Source organism: Mixophyes fleayi, chromosome 4 (assembly GCF_038048845.1).
Source record: "Mixophyes fleayi isolate aMixFle1 chromosome 4, aMixFle1.hap1, whole genome shotgun sequence".
Lineage (NCBI taxonomy): Eukaryota > Metazoa > Chordata > Amphibia > Anura > Limnodynastidae > Mixophyes > Mixophyes fleayi.
The window spans coordinates 320,189,245-320,207,685 of record NC_134405.1 but is presented as its reverse complement, the minus strand read 5'-3'; the positions used below and the strand labels follow the sequence as shown (position 1 = coordinate 320,207,685).

The window sequence follows — 18,441 nt, the reverse complement described above, 5'->3', positions numbered from 1 at the left end:
GTTGTCACAGAATAGTTTAGACTAAAGGTCACTGGCTAGCATTAGCACCGCTAACCTAGGAAGTGCGGAGTCTAGTGCACCTACAGTCTTGGCAGGCAAGTTTGGAGTTTGCTGTAAGAGATGTGCAGGTCGTGACCCTGCAAGTTGAGTTCAAACCGTGCAGGGAAGCGAAATACCAAGGAGGCAGGCAAATCAGAGTCACAAAGCCAGGGGTCAAAACCAGTGAGTGTAGTCCGGCCAAAGAGAAATCCAAGAGCTGGGTCAGGAGAAGCCGGGTCGATACACAGGAGGTCAAGAAGGAAACAGGGAGACAAGCAGAAACGCTGGAGCATAGGAAGACCTAGATTCTCTGGCACTCTAATGGCGCCAGAGCCTGCCTTAAATACATAGAGGATGCTCCTGATTGGTGGACAGGAAACAGCTGACTGTCGACAGGAGACACAAACAGCGTCCTGTTGCCTAGCAACGAGGACGTGATAGGATGCGCATGCGACCCAGCACTGCCCCGACAGGAAAGGGAAGGAGGCGTCCTGTTACTTAGCAATGGAATGTGCGGACCGAAGAGAAAGGCGACCGTCCCTGGCTGCTATGGAACGTGCAGGGACTGCGGCTGATAATAATATAAAGAGGTAGATATAAACATTCACATTTTTGGGCTTATTCTACATTAAATAGTTAAATCACAGAAGTAACTTAAAAAATAGATATATTTTAAAAAAAAACTAAGAGCAGAACGAATTTTCTTAAGCTAATTGAACTCTTTCCTTATTCTGTTAATTCCCTGTGAGTGTGTGGGATACAGTGAGTTATAGGTATTAGAATCCCTTAGTCTATCATGCCCTGAAGCAAGAAAGCAATAACAGCTGATATTTCACATCATAGTGGGCTCTTGCTACTGGGAATTAACATTTAAGCAATAAACATTTATTTATAAAACTGAAAATAATAATACACGGCATTCTTCATCTAGACACAAAAAAGCAATTGCACCGGGTCTGTATGGCAGCAAACCTGGTTATATACTAAAATAGTTTTAGATAATTGCGATCGTTTTCCTTAAAAATGTTTATTTTAAATGTCAATTTTTAACTAATGATCAGGAAGCCTGGGTAGCTAAACTTTGTTTAAATGTATTGGTAATATGTTGGTTTTGTAATGATGATATTCCTAGGGCAGAATCCACTCTTTTATTATTACTGGGAGTTCTACTGAAGTGTTTTCCTTGTCTTCTCTCGTTAGAACCTAGAAAGGCCAGGTGTTGCCTAAGGCCCATGCCATTTATTACGAATGTTGTAACGAATAAGACAGACTTATGGGCTGGTATATTTATTAACACAAATATGCGGTAGCACATATTTGAGATATTTTCTTTCATTTTCTAAAGTTATGTTTCTGTCCCTGCAATGATCCCCATTCTCCTATGCCATTTACATTTAGGGCCTGTTTAGATGAGTGTCTCATGAGAATATGCTCTCGCTAGAGATGAAGCATGACAATAAGATGGGGTTATTTCTTATTTATTAGCTTCTCTGATAATAAGACAATGGGACACAGGTGCTCTCTCTCCTTCATTCACTCCAGGGACCCTTAAACCAGCTCTTACTTGAGCCAAACACATTTAAAAAAATATCCACCACATGCTAAAATTCCCTAGAGTTTTTTTAAAAAAATGGGCCATCCATATACCCATCAACTTGTTTCCCAGCGCTCCTTACCTGGGGCCTGATTCATTAAGGATCTTAACTTGAGAAAATTCTTATTTCAGTCTCCTGGACAAAACCATGTTACAATGCAAGGGGTGCAAATTAGATTTCTGTTTTGCACAAAACAGAAATCTAATTTGCTCCCCTTGCATTGTAACATGGTTTTGTTCAGGAGACTGAAATAAGAAGTTTCTCAAGTTAAGATCCTTAATGAATCAGGCCCATGGTTATTAATATATATGGACATTTTAAGGCACGATAAATCCAATGTCATCCAAGTTGCTCAAAGCTGCCCACATATGGTGCGATCCTGCTGCTTGGTCCTAGAGTTGAGTGCATCAGCTTCACTGAAGCCAATAGTGGTCATAATCTGGCCTCATCTATCAACATGCCTGATAACGATGAGGCTAATTTCCATAGCATAGGTTAATGCCAGAAATGACTACTATTTATTGGTACTTCATGAGAGATGACAAAGAGATAACCTGTGCCAAACTACACCACTCTAGCACCCATTCTTGTGAATGTTAGGACAGCATGGTGGCTAAATGGTTAGCACTTCTGCCTCACATCACTTGGGTCATGAGTTCAATTCCTGACCATGGCCTTATCTGTGTGGAGTTTGTATGTTCTCCCTGTGTTTACGTGGGTTTCCTCTGGCTGCTCTGGTTTCCTCCCACACTCCCAAAAAAATACTAGTAGGTTAATTGGCTGCTATCAAAATTTACCCAAGTCTCACTCTGTGTGTGTGTGTGTGTGTGTGTGTTAGGGACTTTAGACTGTAAACTCCAATGGGGCAGGGACAGATGTGAATGAGTTCTCTGTACAGCGCTGCAGAATGAGTGGCGCTATATAAATAAATGATGATGATGATGATGATGTCAGAAAAATGTGTTCCATAATTTGTTACTTTATAACATTAAGCAATTTACAATGGCTAATGTCAACACTGCCTATTATAAATAATACCCATAGTTGCTTAACCAGTTTCTAAGCTTAATCTTATATAAATCCTTGAAAATGCTGAATTTTGCAAATATTTCTTTATTACGATTTGTAAGCTATTTCAGTAATGAATGACTCACTGGTTTGGATTAAGCAGTTTTGTTATTTGAAAAAAAAAAATGTCTTAAATGCAACTATTCCTACATAGTTTAGTATATTCAAATTAGGCGGAACTGTAAATGTTCTCATTAGAAGTGATACACATCCAATTACTCTGGGTACTAGAGGAGCAATAGGCGGTTGTCAATGTCCCTAGTGAGTAATTTATTCAGATTGCAACCAAGAAGAATATATACGCAGCCCCTAGACACTAAATTACCACATTTTGGGCTAAATCCGATCTGCTGGAAAATTCCTGTGTACGGGATAGTTTGAAACAAGAATATGTTTTTGGAAAATCGTGATTTTTTTCTTTACAGTTTCATAAAACCCAATTTCTTTCAATGTGTTTTAATAGATTCCTCAATGATTGATAGCTATATATATATATATATATATATATATATATATATATATATATATATGTATATATATATATACTGAATCCAGGTGTAAACAATCAAAGATTGTACGCTCCTTTGAGCAGGGCTTTCTCTCCTCCTGTCTTCACCACTTTTAACTCTGCTCGCCAGCTACCCTGCCTTCCTCCTCGAGGACCCTCTTCCCCCGTCCCCTCTCGCTCCCTTCTCTTCCCCCTGGGGGTCTCCCTCTCATCTGTGCCCTCCCTTTTAGGTGCCGTTGCTGGCTGACCTTCCCCTCTCCCCTCCCCTCTAGCTGTGCTTTGAGCTTACTGAGTTACTGTGATTATTGTTTACTGTCCTGTGCTGTCTCACCTCGTATTGTAATCTCGTTTGTCCCTGTACGGCGCCGCGGACACCTAGTGGCGCCCTATAAATAAAAATTAATAACAATAATAATAATAATAATTGGCAATAGTTAACACATGCCACATATATTATTACAAATAATGCATGAGGAGTTAAGAGGCAATTAAACAAAAACATGTTTGATATGTGTTTCATAATCCTGTAAAGAAAAATTATATGTGGGACCCAGAGTGCCATATTAGAAATTGCCTTTCCCAATTTTTAGAATGAACAGAATACATAGCGCAAAATTTCTGAAGTTGCCCTTTGTGGACACACTGCAAAAATGTCAAAAATCCATCTAAAAAAAAAAAAAAGAGGACAGGAAACAAAACATCTGTACTGGTCTGTAATGCGCCATGCTACTCAATATGTACTACTACTACTCAATATTGGGTGCATTCCTCTAATGGATGAGAGACCGCTCTTGTTGTTGGCTTGTATGTATGGGTATAATTTACTCTCTAAAACAGAAATAGTGTCATCTTAGCAAAAATATTCATTTCTATTGATTTCCATACATTTTACCCCCTAAACACACATACAATTCTGCAAACCTTGAGCACAAGTATGTGTTAACCACTAGAAAGCATTGGGCCTTAGGAGTCATTGATTTCGTGTGTGATTATACCCTTACAAAGGATGGAATAAGATACATAGGAGTAGATTTACTAAAGCTTCTAAGAATGAAAAGTGCAGGTGTTGCCCATAGCAACCAATCAGATTCTAGCTATCATTTTCTGTTAAATGATAGCTAGAATCTGATTGGTTGCTATGGACGACACTTCCACGTTTCCTTTTATGAAGGTTTGAGATTTTGCAGACCTAAACTACGTTACTTTACTGGATCTAACACTCACCTTTCCTGCAGTCTGCCACTCTTTTAAGGTCTAGCTACATACAGTGCTCTGTCCCTGGGATGGTAGAAAACCATTGATGTTGGGTTTGAACCTGGTATGTCAAGAGGGGGTCTGGACTGCCTTTGAGGTGGGAGGGGCCACCAACTTGGTGTGGCCACGCCCCCACCGATAGCTATGGAAGGGGTACCTTGGTACCTGAAATTCCCCTTGGTGGCCCTGAATTGAACTTTTTTACACTGTTCAAGTCAATCCACTTACACAATTGCACAATGTGGCAGGAGTCCAAGTGGAGGCTGAAATCTGCGTACAAATGGCTTGCCAAGGATCTAGCAAAAAATTCAACATAGAGAACGGGTTTATACTGGAAAAATAATTATCCTTTAAAAGTAATTCAACCTAGCCTATCTTGTATTGTATTATACATAAAATATATTTACAAGCTGTGGAAGAAATATCTCGAAATATGTACTTTATTATATTTTTTTATTTCACTTATTATATTAGAGGAGTCCAATGTTGTTTTTTGTACTGTACTTTAATTGGACATATATTTTTGTCAAATCACAGCTTCATGTAACTTAAAATAGGACACAGGGTTACAAGTTCATTAGTTTGTGTTTTAGTCGCCAGAAAAGTGATTTATCAGACTTTATGTTATTTAATCCTGGCACTGTATTGATTTTGAAGACTCTAAGGGGTAAATTAATCAAGCTGAAAAAAGTGGAGATGTTGCCTATAGCAACCAATCAGATTCTAGCTGTCATTGTGTAGAATGTACTAAATAAATGGTAACTAATCTAATTGGTTGCTATAGGCAACATCTCAACATTTTCAATCCCGCAGCTTGATAAATTTACCCCTAAGAGTCATAAACTAAACATTGTTTTATTAATAACTAATGAATAAAAAAATCTAATGATACAATAAATAACAAAGGACCAAAAGAAAAATGAATCATTAAAAGTCTTTCCATTAAACCTTTATAGGATCAATTTAATCAAGGGACTTTCCCAAACGATGCTTGGTCTTTTTAATAGTAACAAGCGAAAAATTGCCATGCTAATCCAAATAAAACACTCTATTACATTTAACCTTGTGTAATAATAATGACACCAGGACCACTTATGTGGAGGCGAATATATAAACAAAGCACAATGGGGACTGTATAACTGATATAGGTTAACACAATACGAATAAATACAATGTGCTCAGTAAACACAAATGATTAAGGATGGATTAAAAATTAATATAACTACATAAGAATGGGACTAATTGTTAGTCATATGAAGAGAACACCACTGAGTGGGAGTTTAATTGGTTTCAATAAAAGTCTGATTAAGCATACATTTATGATACAATCTAACTACTGTATGTCTGTAGGGGCTGGCTGGGCTGGGGGCCAGCCCAGTCCCATAGTGGGCTATCTTGGGCTGTGTCACTGGGCCATCTGCGTTTTTTTCCCCTTTGAAATGTTCCTAATCGGCTGCTGAACCTCAGCATTACAATCAGACAGAGATGTGTTCTGAGCCAAAGAGATTCCAGGGGGTAAATGTATCAAGCTGCGAGTTTCCGGCGGGTTTGAAAAGTGGAGATGTTGCCTATAGGAACCAGACAGATTCTAGTTATCATTTTGTAGAATGTACTAAATAAATGATAATTAGAATCTGATTGGTCGCTATAGGCAACATCTCCACTTTTCAAACCCGCCAGAAACTCGCAGCTTGATACATTTACCCCCAGGAGTAATCACATGTCAGGAATACCTTACCAACAGCCGACTGTATTAAACATGATATTTTTTTTAATGCAGGGGATGGTCCAACATCAAATGCACTTAATATGGAATTCTGGTTATTGTTTGGTTGATTATTGTTATCGTTTTTCAAATGTAATCCCACATAATGCCACAAATTCAAGAAAATATTACTGAGAAGCACCAACCAGGAGAAGTCTGGAAGAAGTTTTAAAAGACTTTAACAACCCCCTGGGGGATTGTCAAATTTTTCATAATGAACTGAAGAGAAAATGGTACAACTGTGAATTTCACTAGAGTAGGTTGTACGGCACAGTTTAACATCTGAAAGGGCATTTTTTAAGGGCAGTGCAATGGCTTAGTGGTTAGCACTTCTACCTCACAGCACTGGGTTCATGAGTTCAATTCTCGACTTTGGCTCTATCTGTGTGGTGTTTGTATGTTCTCCCTGTGTTTGCGTGGGTTTCCTCCAGGTGCTCCGGTTTCCTCCCACATTCCAAAAACATGCTGGTAGGTTAATTGGCTGCTGTCAAATTAACCTTAGTCTCTCCTGGTGCGTATGTTAGGGAATTTAGATTGTAAGTTCCAATGAGTCAGGGACTGACATTAGTTATATGCCACGTTCTGCTGCCATCTCTTCCTGGTGATAACATCTCAACGGTAGCTCAGTGGTTAGCACTTCTGCCTCACAGCACTGTGGTCATGAGTTCGATTCCCAACCATGGCCTTATCCATGTGAAGTTTGCAAGTTCTCCCCGTGTTTGCGTGGGTTTCCTCCGGACACTCCAGTTTCCTTCCACAGACCAACAATATACTGGTATATTAATTGGCTGTTATCAAATTGATCCTGTCTGTGTGTATGTTAGGGAATTTAGACTGTAAGCTCCAATGGGGCAGGGACTGATGTGAGTGAGTTCTCTGTACAGCGCTGCGGAATTAGTGGCGCTATATAAATAGCTGATGATGGGTCCACCAAAATTATAGTTTTCCATGGCAGACATGAACCATGGAATAACAATAGCCCAGACAGTTGACATATCTGTAGTTTATGGGGATGTGCAAAAATTGTTGACAAAATCATACAGGACATCGGACTTAGACTCTATCAGGAACCCACACACCAAGTTATGGAAGATAATATAGCTCAATGTAACCAAAATTGAAGTTTTTGGCCTCAAAGCTAGGTATCTTGTATGGCGCAAGTCTAACAATGCCCTATAAGATCCCAGAGTCCTTGGAATTGATTTCTATTCCAGCACAACAATGACCACAGCATAGAGCAAAAGCCACATTGAAGGGGCTTAAATACAAAAAAAATCAATATCCTGGGGAGACCCATTCAAAGCTCAGACCTTTATCCCATCAAAAAAAAAAAGTTTCAAACTGGCTAGTCACCAGCAGCCCCCGTCCAACTGGACGGAACTCAAGAAAGAATAATGTATTTAATAAGAATAATAAAACATTACTTATGTAATTATTGTCTGTGTGTTTAATTAAAAAAAGGCTTTGAAGTTGTTTAATAAATCCATTTTGTTTCCATGACGTTGAAAAATAAATGTCAAAGTGGGAATACTTTTTATAGCCCCTGAAATGTTTTCACCTCTGTGGCTGATGCAAACGAGAGGCATTATTGGCATAATGACAGCCATATAAATAACAAAAGTCTAATCACACAAATAGCCAATATCTAGTTTTGTCTTGTTTGCTCAATACTCATAACACAACATTGTAAATGTGTATGTTTCTTACCATAGACAAATACGATTATATAGAGCACTAACAGTTAATTTTATTTACAGAGAGAAGTATCATTATTTCAACAACTAACTCATTAACATTAATCCTGGCTGCCTTATATATTATATTGTAATGATCAGGGAAGAGAGAGGGGGTGTGAGAGGTCAGACTTTGAAAAACACGCTTGACACATGGTGGCTGAAATCTCCATCTCACAAGTATGTAGGTTAGAAAAAAATAACATGTCATTTATCCATCAGAAAGCAATAAAAAAAAGTTAATAACAAAAATTTGTAAATGTCATCATATCAACTGGAGATATCAAGGATTAAATGTGCAGAATTTAACCTCATTTTGCAAATGTAATCTGTATTCCACTGAAGATAAATACACTCTTTAATAGTGAGTATCTGACACCATTTTGGGGCTGGTTATATGCAATCTTCTGTCTACAGGTGTCCCCCCTGCAGCTCTTCACAATCCCATTATCAGTGGGTTTAAACCGAGAAGTGCGAATAGCATTTCATGTTGGTTAAAAAAAACATAGTAAAATGTTGGATACACATTATTGAAGAGTGTATCTAACAAAACATTGCAAAAATCAGCAATGTTTTACTTACCTTAATAACCAGAGATCCCCTTGCTCAGTCTATTCTACTCATTTAGCCAATGTGGACTGTTCTTTAATCAGCGTACCATAGTACAAAGTTATAAAGCAGAGATTTTCAAAAACGGACTCTTCCTCCAGTAGACATTATACCAATGTTACTTATTTCATACTGTCCAGTAAACATTTTGACATTGCTCATGTAATCTGTCCATGGAATGTCACTGTTCTGTTGTATCCCAGCAAAGCAACCAAACATGTCAGAAGAACTATACAGTGACAGTTTATAAAAAAAATAAAAAAATAAAACAAAATAAAAAAAGTAAGTGGAAATTAAATTGTCCTTTATCCAACTCTTACATCATTGAGCATTTCATATATTTGATTAAAAGTAATAGCTCAAAACATGTTACGTTGCAGACAGACAAGGCAGAGATAATCATGAAATACATAACAAAAGCAATTAGATTATTTCACTTAGACAATGCCTGATATAAAAAAAAAATCCCATTTATGCAACTCCCTCCTATGTAATTCCACTTCCCTGAATGACGCCCACCTCCTATTGCTTATTAATATATAATCTCACATCATTAGTATAGTGTATTATTCAAACCATACATCTCATGTGACAGGTGATTGTAATCTTTGAAGTCCACGTACAGAATTCCTTATAACACATTCATACAGATCAGCAGCCACATCAGTATCCTCCTTCCTCTGGCAGAGCTGACATTGCCTATTTTCCAGGCTGAGAGATGCTGATCATCTGCAAGAGTAGAGTCTATCAATGATCGGTCTGCTCTCTCCGCCTCTTTTTTTTCTTTCTTTCTTTTTTTTTTAACTAGATCAAGTGTAGCAATCTGTGATTGGCTGGCGATCAGAGATTCCTGGAACAGAACACTATTTAAATAACATTACTTTCACAGCGAAGAAGATGCAGCTCTCTAACCAAGGGACTCAAAGGATAATCTTAGAGCTTTCCCAATGCTGGATATAAGGTAAGCAGTCAATTGTGTCCAACCTACACTGACTGTCAGCATGACAAACTGAGTGTATAATGTTGGCAACACATATATGAAAAACTGGCAAGTTGTGTTAGGAATAACTGTATTATTTAATATTCTTAAATCCATTTTATTTGATAAGTATTGAAATTCAAAGGACATCCTAACAGAATACATGGTATCACGATGTGATATTTTCATTATCATTACCTGTGGTTTGCTGGACAACTTAATTCTATAGCCTCATGTTTAGAATGCATTTTATACATTTACAATATTTGCAGTACTGTTGTTGCTTTGCTGTTTATGTTTTTTGGAGTTGATGTTTAAAGCATTGCAACCACAGTTAAGTTAACAAGCAAGAGCTTGATTTGTAACCAAGGCAGTCATTTGTGTATACCTTATATGTTCATATTTGTAAATGCATATTCTATTTCATTTTACTTGTAAGAAGTTGCATACATGTCTGCTAGTCAAAAATAATGATTATATAGATATTTAATTAACAATTTCACATCCCGTCCTTGTTTTCTTTTATATTTTAGATAAATACTTAATACAAGTATGACTGAAAATAAAGTGTACTTTTCACTAATTGTGCACTGATGTTTAACTGCCCAAACATGGAATTGTTAGAATGTCCCTGGTTTGCAGTTTTTAGAAATCTTGTAGAACGAGTTAAGATTTTTTGGTCGTACATTCAGAAAAATATGAGTAATATTTGCTTGCAGGCATAATAACAAGGTGAGTCTAAAGAATAATATATTTTCTGTATGCAGTATTTTAGTTATAACATTTTGCAACATTGAGATTAAATGTGTTTATTATTAACTAAGTTATAGAAATATTTTATTATCCATTTAAAGATTTTTTAAAAAAAAGTAATTGTATTTTGTATTTACTTTTTATTGTTGTTATAGTTCATAATAGATTGCAGTATTCAATGAAATGAACAGGTCGCAGGGAACTTTTGACAGCAGCTGTCCATAGTACAACAATTTATGTATAGATACTGATTTTGTTACGTAAAGTAACACATGATGAAAATATATTGCCAGAAGACAGTTGTAGAATTGTGTTCTGGTATCACCAATGAATGTAAAATAGCAACCTTCAGTTTTATCAGTTAGGCAAAGGCAGTTGTAGTCTTATTAAGTTTTCCTACTAATATATATATATATATATATATATATATATATATATATATATATATATATATATATATATATATATGTTAGTTGCTAGCTTCTAGCACACTTATTGTTCTGCAACCAGGTTTGGAAACAGTTAAATACAATTATTATGCAGATATACTGCCCCCTGTGTGGAACTTAAGACTTGCAATTGACTTTGCCATCACACTTGAGCACGCAACAGTTTTAGGAGCATTAAAATAAACACAAGTTATTTATAGTAAGTTTTACTAATAAACATATACTAATAAAGTGCAAATGTGCAGTAAGCATAATACCCATTCAGCAATTGGCTTTGATTGATGATGTGCAGATTAAGCAATGAAACAGCTTTGTTCTTTGTTAGTGCTTAACCGTGCCTCTCAACTGTCACGATTTAGTTTTGGACAGTCCTGATTTGAGGTCTTTGTCCCACCGCCCCAATTGGGACAGCTATGGCCCGTTGTTCAGGAAATTGGGAGGTATCTTCTGTTCACAGTGGTGATTAGATGCTGGTGTTTGAAGGGGAGGAGGTGCAGGGCAGCTAGGACTTCAAAAGGGCAAGGCATGCTCCCATGGATGTACCCACGACCCTACTGTGGTGTAGCCATGCCCCTATTATGAGGTAGCTATACACCTTGTCCCAATTGGAGAAGCAACACAATTGAGAGGTATGCATAACCTTGAGAGGCTTGTAGAAGGCTCAGTGTGAGCGCCCCCCAGCTGCCAGCTCCCAATTGTATCATAAGGGGGGGGCAACTGGCTCCAGCATCACGGGACCACCCCTGCACAGTGCCGGATTTTCACGCTTCATACCTGGATGACGAGGGTGTGCACTTCTTTCCCTGCTTCCTCTGTGCAGCCCCTTTTAAAGCTTTCAGGTTGCCCCTCAGTTCTTTAGACAGGACATCTCACTCAAATAGATTTGGAACAGATTTGTAGAATTGTACAGCTAAAAAAAATCCCAAAAAACCTAAATATGCATAGACCACATTGTGTAGCCACAAAATGTGTCACTGCAGGATAGAGCAACTTTGAAGTTCTGTTATTTGCATGTAAAGTAAGGGGACTAGGTACAATATTATGACGATTTTTGTTTCTTCTAAAAATCTCAAACCTGAAAATCTTATCCTCATACAGCAGACAGTAATAATTACAATGTTATACCCCTGTAGTGCATGATTAAAGTCTGACAATAACTTACTGTTTATTTCCCCAGTGACCCAGCTATAGGCACAGTTGCGACTTCAGTAGATAGGAGAAACATTACGTTAATATTTCATTACTTGTGAGGTAGTTTTCAGTGCTCTTCAGCTATAACTTTGATTTTGTCCTTTTGGTCACTAACTATCAGAACAGTCCTGTGAAAACCAGGGCTGTTTTCAGATATGCAGTGGCAAAAGATCCCTTCGAGAGCTATGAAATTTGGGGGCCTTGACTCTGACATTCAGTAGCCTCTAATCTTTTATATGTGCCAACATGAATATACAAAGAATGACCAAAATTAATTAAACAAAACCCAATAATGGGACACAGAGCTACCAAAAGCTGTCAAAACAGCTTCTGGGGATATATTTAATAAACTACGGGTTTTAAAAAGTGGAGATGTTACCTATAGCAACCAATCAGATTCTAGCTGTCATTTATTTAATGCATTCTGCAAAATGACAGCTAGAATCTGATTGGTTGCTATAAGCAACATCTCCACTTTTTCAAACCCGCAGTTTAGTAAATATACTCCCTGGTGTCTGAAACTCGACTAGAAAGACGTGACACCTCAAGAGACCCTAGTTGATGTTTTGTTAATGGTGGTAGAAAATCCAGTCTCTGGTCCAGATTTTTTTTGCCCACTTTTTTCCCTAGTTGATTATATCTCTCAGTCAGACTTCCATGTCAAGAGCCTTTCAGACACTGTTCCTTGCGAAACTTCATTAAGTTGAGTAGACTTCATCATGTAGCTCTTGTCAATCATGCTACTACAATCACCCCTCAAATTCCCCAAGGTCACTTCCACTGGCCAAGCAGACATAATATTAGGCAGCTGAGCCTTCCCCACATTTTGAGACATAAAGTATGATTCAATGTTAATTGCTTAATTAACTCAGGAACCACATTAGTGCTTAAGCACTTGCTTTTAAAATGCTTTGTCTCATTTACCCAAACGCTTCCATTCATTATTTAGCGTCTGGTAGACCTCAGAATATTCACCTATAGGTTGTTATTTTAGATTTGCTGTGTCTAGAGGTCACTTATAGATGTGTTGTATAATGGCACTGTACAACAATGGTCTCCACTTTTTCCATTGTAAAGATAATGTTGTAAATATTTGTATTAATTGAAAATTCAATAATAATAAGAATAATAATAGTAATAATAATAATAATAATAATAATAATAATAATAATAATAATAATACAATATTAAAAAAAACTTATCTCACTTTACCAGCACTGCTAAAGTTTCATGAGAGTTATCATCATCATCATCATCATCACCATTTATTTATATAGTGCCACTGATTCTGCAGCGCTGTACAGAGAACTCACATCAGTCTCTGCCCCATTGGGGCTTACAGTCTAAATGTCTTAAGATTCACACACAGTGAGAGAGACTAGAGTCAATTTTGATAGCAGCCAATTAACCTACCAGTATGTTTTTGGAGTGTGGGAGGACACCGGAGCACCCAGAGGAAACCCACGCAAACACGGGGAGAACATACAAACTCCACACAGATAAGGCCATGGTGGAGAATTGAACTCATGACCCCAGCGCTGTGAGGTAGAAGTGCTAACCACTTAGCCACCGTGCTGCCCGTAAGTTATATATATTACTTTGTGCAGAAGATAGGTAGTGGATCAAGCCATGTTTCTGTTTTGCTTTCATAAATGAGAGAAAAAGAGAGACAGAGAGGGAAATTGAGAGAAAAAGAGAGAGCTGTAGAAGAGAGGAAGGGGGAGATAGAGCGAAGCAAAGGGAGAGATAGGTAAAGGGTGAGAGAAAGATGCAGACAGAGATGGAAAGAGAGAGAGAGGAATGAGAGGGATAGACAGAGGGATACAAGGGAAATTTTAATTTGAGTTGATGGTGGAAAAAGAGATAAAGAAGAAGAAAGAGAGATATAGGGTACATAGAACGAGTGAGAGGGAAACAGAGTGATAGAATGTGAAGGTGGAGGACAGTCGAAGATAGATCTAGAGGTAGAAAATAAGGGAGAGCTGGGGAAAGAGAGAGTGGCCGAAGTAATATTCCTATCCAGAAAAAATATTTCCCTGTACAAAGGAATTGAAATCAATTAAACATCCTTACAATTAAACTTGACATCCTTAAAATTAAATGAAGTGGTACACAAACCATGTAAAACAACCTTGCTACCTGTTTCCAGAAATGTTTTGTTGGCGTACAGTATTTTCTATAATAACATTATTTAAAAAAATATAAATGTCATATTCTCCTGTTTTGTGTAGTATAATGCATGGAAATCTATTTTAATACTACAGATTGATTATGTGCTTTACAGGGAATGTGCCCTAAATATTGATATAAATCGTTTTATCATTTTTTTTTAACTGTGTTAAGTTTGTTGACACATTTAAATTAAAAAAATAATTTATATATAGCTGGAGGGTTTTTTTGTCTCTTCTTACACGAAAACTTTTATTAAGACTGTTATTAAAAGTATGGATTCTACCAAGGAAAATTGTTTGCGAGGGAAGGGGGGGCGTTTGGAGCAGGTTACCTGTGAATATTCTACTCTGAGGGTTAATAAGTTGCTATCTTTACTCCTCTCACCTTCGGGCAAGTGTGGGGTGGGCATTTTAGCCCACCCACCACGGTGCAAATTACATCCTCGATGCCCCTGTCCCATACAACTATTCCCTTTCTTCCCCAAAAGCCTTGCCCCCGACCCCACCTCGCCCAAAAAAGCCTTGCGACCTTGGCTGCATCCTAGTCAACCTATTGGTTAATCACACATGGGCAGAGGTTTCATTACTGGATTAATTCAGGAAGATATCTCAACAGAAACTTAAAGTATAGAAGTGGGTAGCGTTTAGCATGTTTAGATAAAATGCAGTGTTCTACATACCTGGGATGTATATATAATAATTTAGCAATTTTTTAATATACATTTTAACCCCCGCAGACATGTACACTTTAAGCAATAACAAAACTAATTATGACTATATAATTTACAGGAGTTTATAATAATTTTAATAAACCAGATATAATATTACAGAGCATAGAGACACTATGCCTTTCACATGCTGTCATTCCATGTCACCTGATTTACACATGAGTTATTTTGCACATTACATAGTGTCACCAAGTCATTTCATAATATTGACCATGCATATGTATCACCCCATTCAGCTATATTTTACTGTGAGATTTATGAGGAAATCGGTGTTGGAAGGAAATTGATTATTGAAATTGAGTTATAAAAAGATTGGATAAAATTTAAATCATGCACGGACATATGAAAAACCAGTGAAAAGCAGGATATTTAGAATATTAATGTGTAGCCTTGTGTTGGGTAGAACTGTTGAATTTTTATTATCAGACCAGGGCCGTTCAATAACTGATCACAATCTAGTTTAATCAGACCTGGCAGAGGTAACTTGGCTTGTGGGGCATGATTATATGTAACTTAGTGGCATGGAAAAGACTAACACCAGTTCATTAGAATGATCTTTGGTGAACATTTTAACATGTATGTTTAGTATGTTCCACAGAATAAATAAAAGTAGACTCCATGAATCTCTGCCTGGATGTGGTGGAAATCTCAAGAAGCTTCTCCAATAGAAATGTTCAATTATTTAATACTCCATGGTAGATGGAATACAAGAGTGTCCAAAGACATATTGGTAGGTTAAAGAGGTATTCTACCAAAACTACATTTTACTAAATATCTTCCCTTACCAATAATAGTACTTTAGTGAGCGATCCTCCCATGCGACACCCCCCGCTATTTGCTGTATTTAGCAAGGTCCCAGCACATGCATGCAGCTTAGACCTCCATGGTCCTATCTTGGCTCTTCCCATAGCTGGGGAGATCAGACAAGGTGGTTCTAATTGAAACATTAGAACTACTCTGTTGGATCCCCAATGCTATGGAGAGACCCAAAGATGATTGGCAGAGATCTTGGCTATATATAAACCCCGGGACCCTAAGTGTTTGTGAGCCTGTTGTAGGGAAATCAGATGGTAAGTGTTAGAGCTAGAACAGGTAGCAGAGGTCTTCACCTATAGCAGCAGCCTTTCCTGTAGAGCTGAACGCGCTCACAGGTACTGGGATGCCCCCAGGACTTAAACTCAGAGTAGTACAAGTTTATCATCGTAGCGCAGGTGAGGGACAGCGAAGTCCAAAACGGGCCGTGGTCAATGGGTACAGCAGGCAGCGGTAGTGAGGTCCAGGCAGAGGTCAGGATTGGCGACAAACAGCGTATCCAGGTAATAGGCAGAGATCAGGGTCACAAGCAATCCAACAGAGTCCAGTGAGCGAGCCAAGGGTCATACACAAAAGAATCAATCAAAATCACAAGAGCAGATGAGCAGAGAAGCAGGTCAGCAGCCAGAGACTGAAGCTATAACCGGCAGGGAGGCTAAACCCTCCCTGCTTTAAATACTAGCAAGGACCAATAGGAGCTGAAGAACGGGGAGGAAATCAGGCCCAGCAGGCTAATTATTCTTATGTTGCGTCGGTAATGTACTGAGCTTCCCTGCCGTCACCATGGCGACGGCCGGGCCGACAACCAGAAGTGACACCCCGGTCGTCATGACGACAGCGGGGAAGCATCTGAGGGGACAGATTGAGTTGTGGTGGTGCCGAGCCGCGGCGGCTCATAACAGTAAGTTCCACTGGGGCATTGATTGATGATCCTGAATCATATCTGCCAGCTTATTTTTTCTCCCCCTTTGGGAGAACACAGAGGGAGGGGGGTGAAGTACAAGTATGGAGGGGGCATTGTGGATCCCATCATTCTGCTGTGGAGGGTTGGGCACTGGCTGGGGCAAAATGACACACTTCACTATGAAACACTTCATGGAGGCCCCCATCCACTAGGAAGTGGGCAGGATACAGGATAATGGACTAGTCCCCTGGGTGTCTGGGAGACCTACCCGGAATTCAGGAGTCTCTTCTAGAGTGCAGTGTCAGTGAGTCAGTGTTTTACCCCCTGGTTATTGAGCATAAGACAGGCCAACGCAAATATAAGATTTCCAGCCACAGACAGCCTGTTTCACCCTCCCTGGGTCCCATCAGAACGGAATAGTTTTTTTTGCTTAACACTATAGAGACACCTAACAAACAATTAAAGGAGTTAATGAGTGTTTGAGTCTCTTCTTGAGTACCTTAAAAACACTTAAAAAGACAAACACTTTGGGCCTGAGTCATTAAGGCAAAAAAAGGAGTAAATGTTCTCTGGGACAAACCATGTTACAATGCAAGGGGTGCAAAAATGTATTATTTTGCACATAAGTTAAATACTGGCTGTTTTTTCATCTAGCACACAAATACTTAATAGCTTTATTATTACACTGAAATTTGTAGTTAATCTAGGACATTCTGTCTGTGTGTGTATGTTAGGGAATTTAGACTGTAAGCTCCAATGGGGCAGGGATTGATGTGAGTTCTCTGTACAGCGCTGCGGAATCAATCATTGTCAATTTCATCACCAGACATAAAAAGTTGAAATATCTTAAAAAAATTAAGCTGAATTTTTCATTGGGTGCAAGACCTGTAGACTTGAAATCTGTGTGGTGCACACTGGAGGACTGTTGCCAATTAAAGGGATCTAATACAACAGTGCCTGCAGAGTTATCAGTTAGGTTGGGGCCAAATAAAAAAAAAACGTTTGTGGGTTATCTCCCTGAAGACCACCAATTCCACAGTACACCGTGGTAAGGAGTCAATTAAAGACCTTACAACTCCTGTGTTTTATATTTTTAGCCAAAATCCCCCTGAAATAGAATCCCAGAGAGCCTGAGATTAAGGATGGTCTCCTTGTTAGAAAACCATTCTGAAAACAAAACTATATCTATTAAAAATAATGAATCCCATTAGACACAATAGCATTTCTCCGTGTGATTAATGTGGTACACGGGTTTCCTATAGATTTTGTCCCAGTTTAAAAGCCAAGAGATGGTAGTAAATAGTCTCCCGTGTATCTTTAATAGCTCTACTTTCAGATTAATGACGCAAGTATTTTATATATTTGACCTCTCGGGTTTATGGGCAATAAGCAGACCTAAATCATGCTGAACTATTTTTATGCTTTGGTCATAACTATTTGAGATTACTTCTACTATTGCATGTCATTTTATGCTTGGCCTCTCATGTGTAATGGAGTTGACCGTGGAAAGGAAAATCCAGCATGAATTGTGACTGACACGTGTGTGCTGTAGTTTTACTTTTCTTTTTTAACAATAATTTCCTTAAAATAAGCTCAGTAAAGGGCTGCAACATGCAGTGGTTTCCTCTAACCTATAGTAACCAATCAGATATTAGCTTTCATGAGTATGTGTCAACTACACTGCTAAGTATGAAATCTGATTGGTAGCTATCAGTTACAGCATATCAACGCTATTCGTACTCAAATATTAACTATGGCCCAGCTAGGGGTCTATTTATGAAGCGGGTGAAGAGCCTAAAAGCCGGCAAAAGGACCGGCGGGGAGCCCAGACCTGGTCTTACCCCCCCCTCCATCCACTCCCCCCTTCCCCTCACCTCTCCCC

At 38.4% G+C, this 18,441-nt stretch overlaps 1 protein-coding gene across 2 annotated transcripts in view; it reads left to right on the top strand.

Annotated features, from left to right (window-relative positions):
* Nucleotides 1–479: 479 nt before the first annotated feature.
* LOC142150195 (carbohydrate sulfotransferase 1-like) overlaps nt 480–18,441 on the top strand; it is a 61,729-nt gene continuing 43,767 nt past the window's right edge. The window contains exon 1 of one of the 2 annotated variants that reach the window (XM_075205402.1): nt 480–629. The gene's annotated coding sequence lies outside the window, so the exon portion shown is untranslated. Of the gene's footprint in view, nt 630–9,257; nt 9,533–18,441 lie in introns of those variants that run through there. The other variant, XM_075205400.1, reaches the window with a different exon arrangement.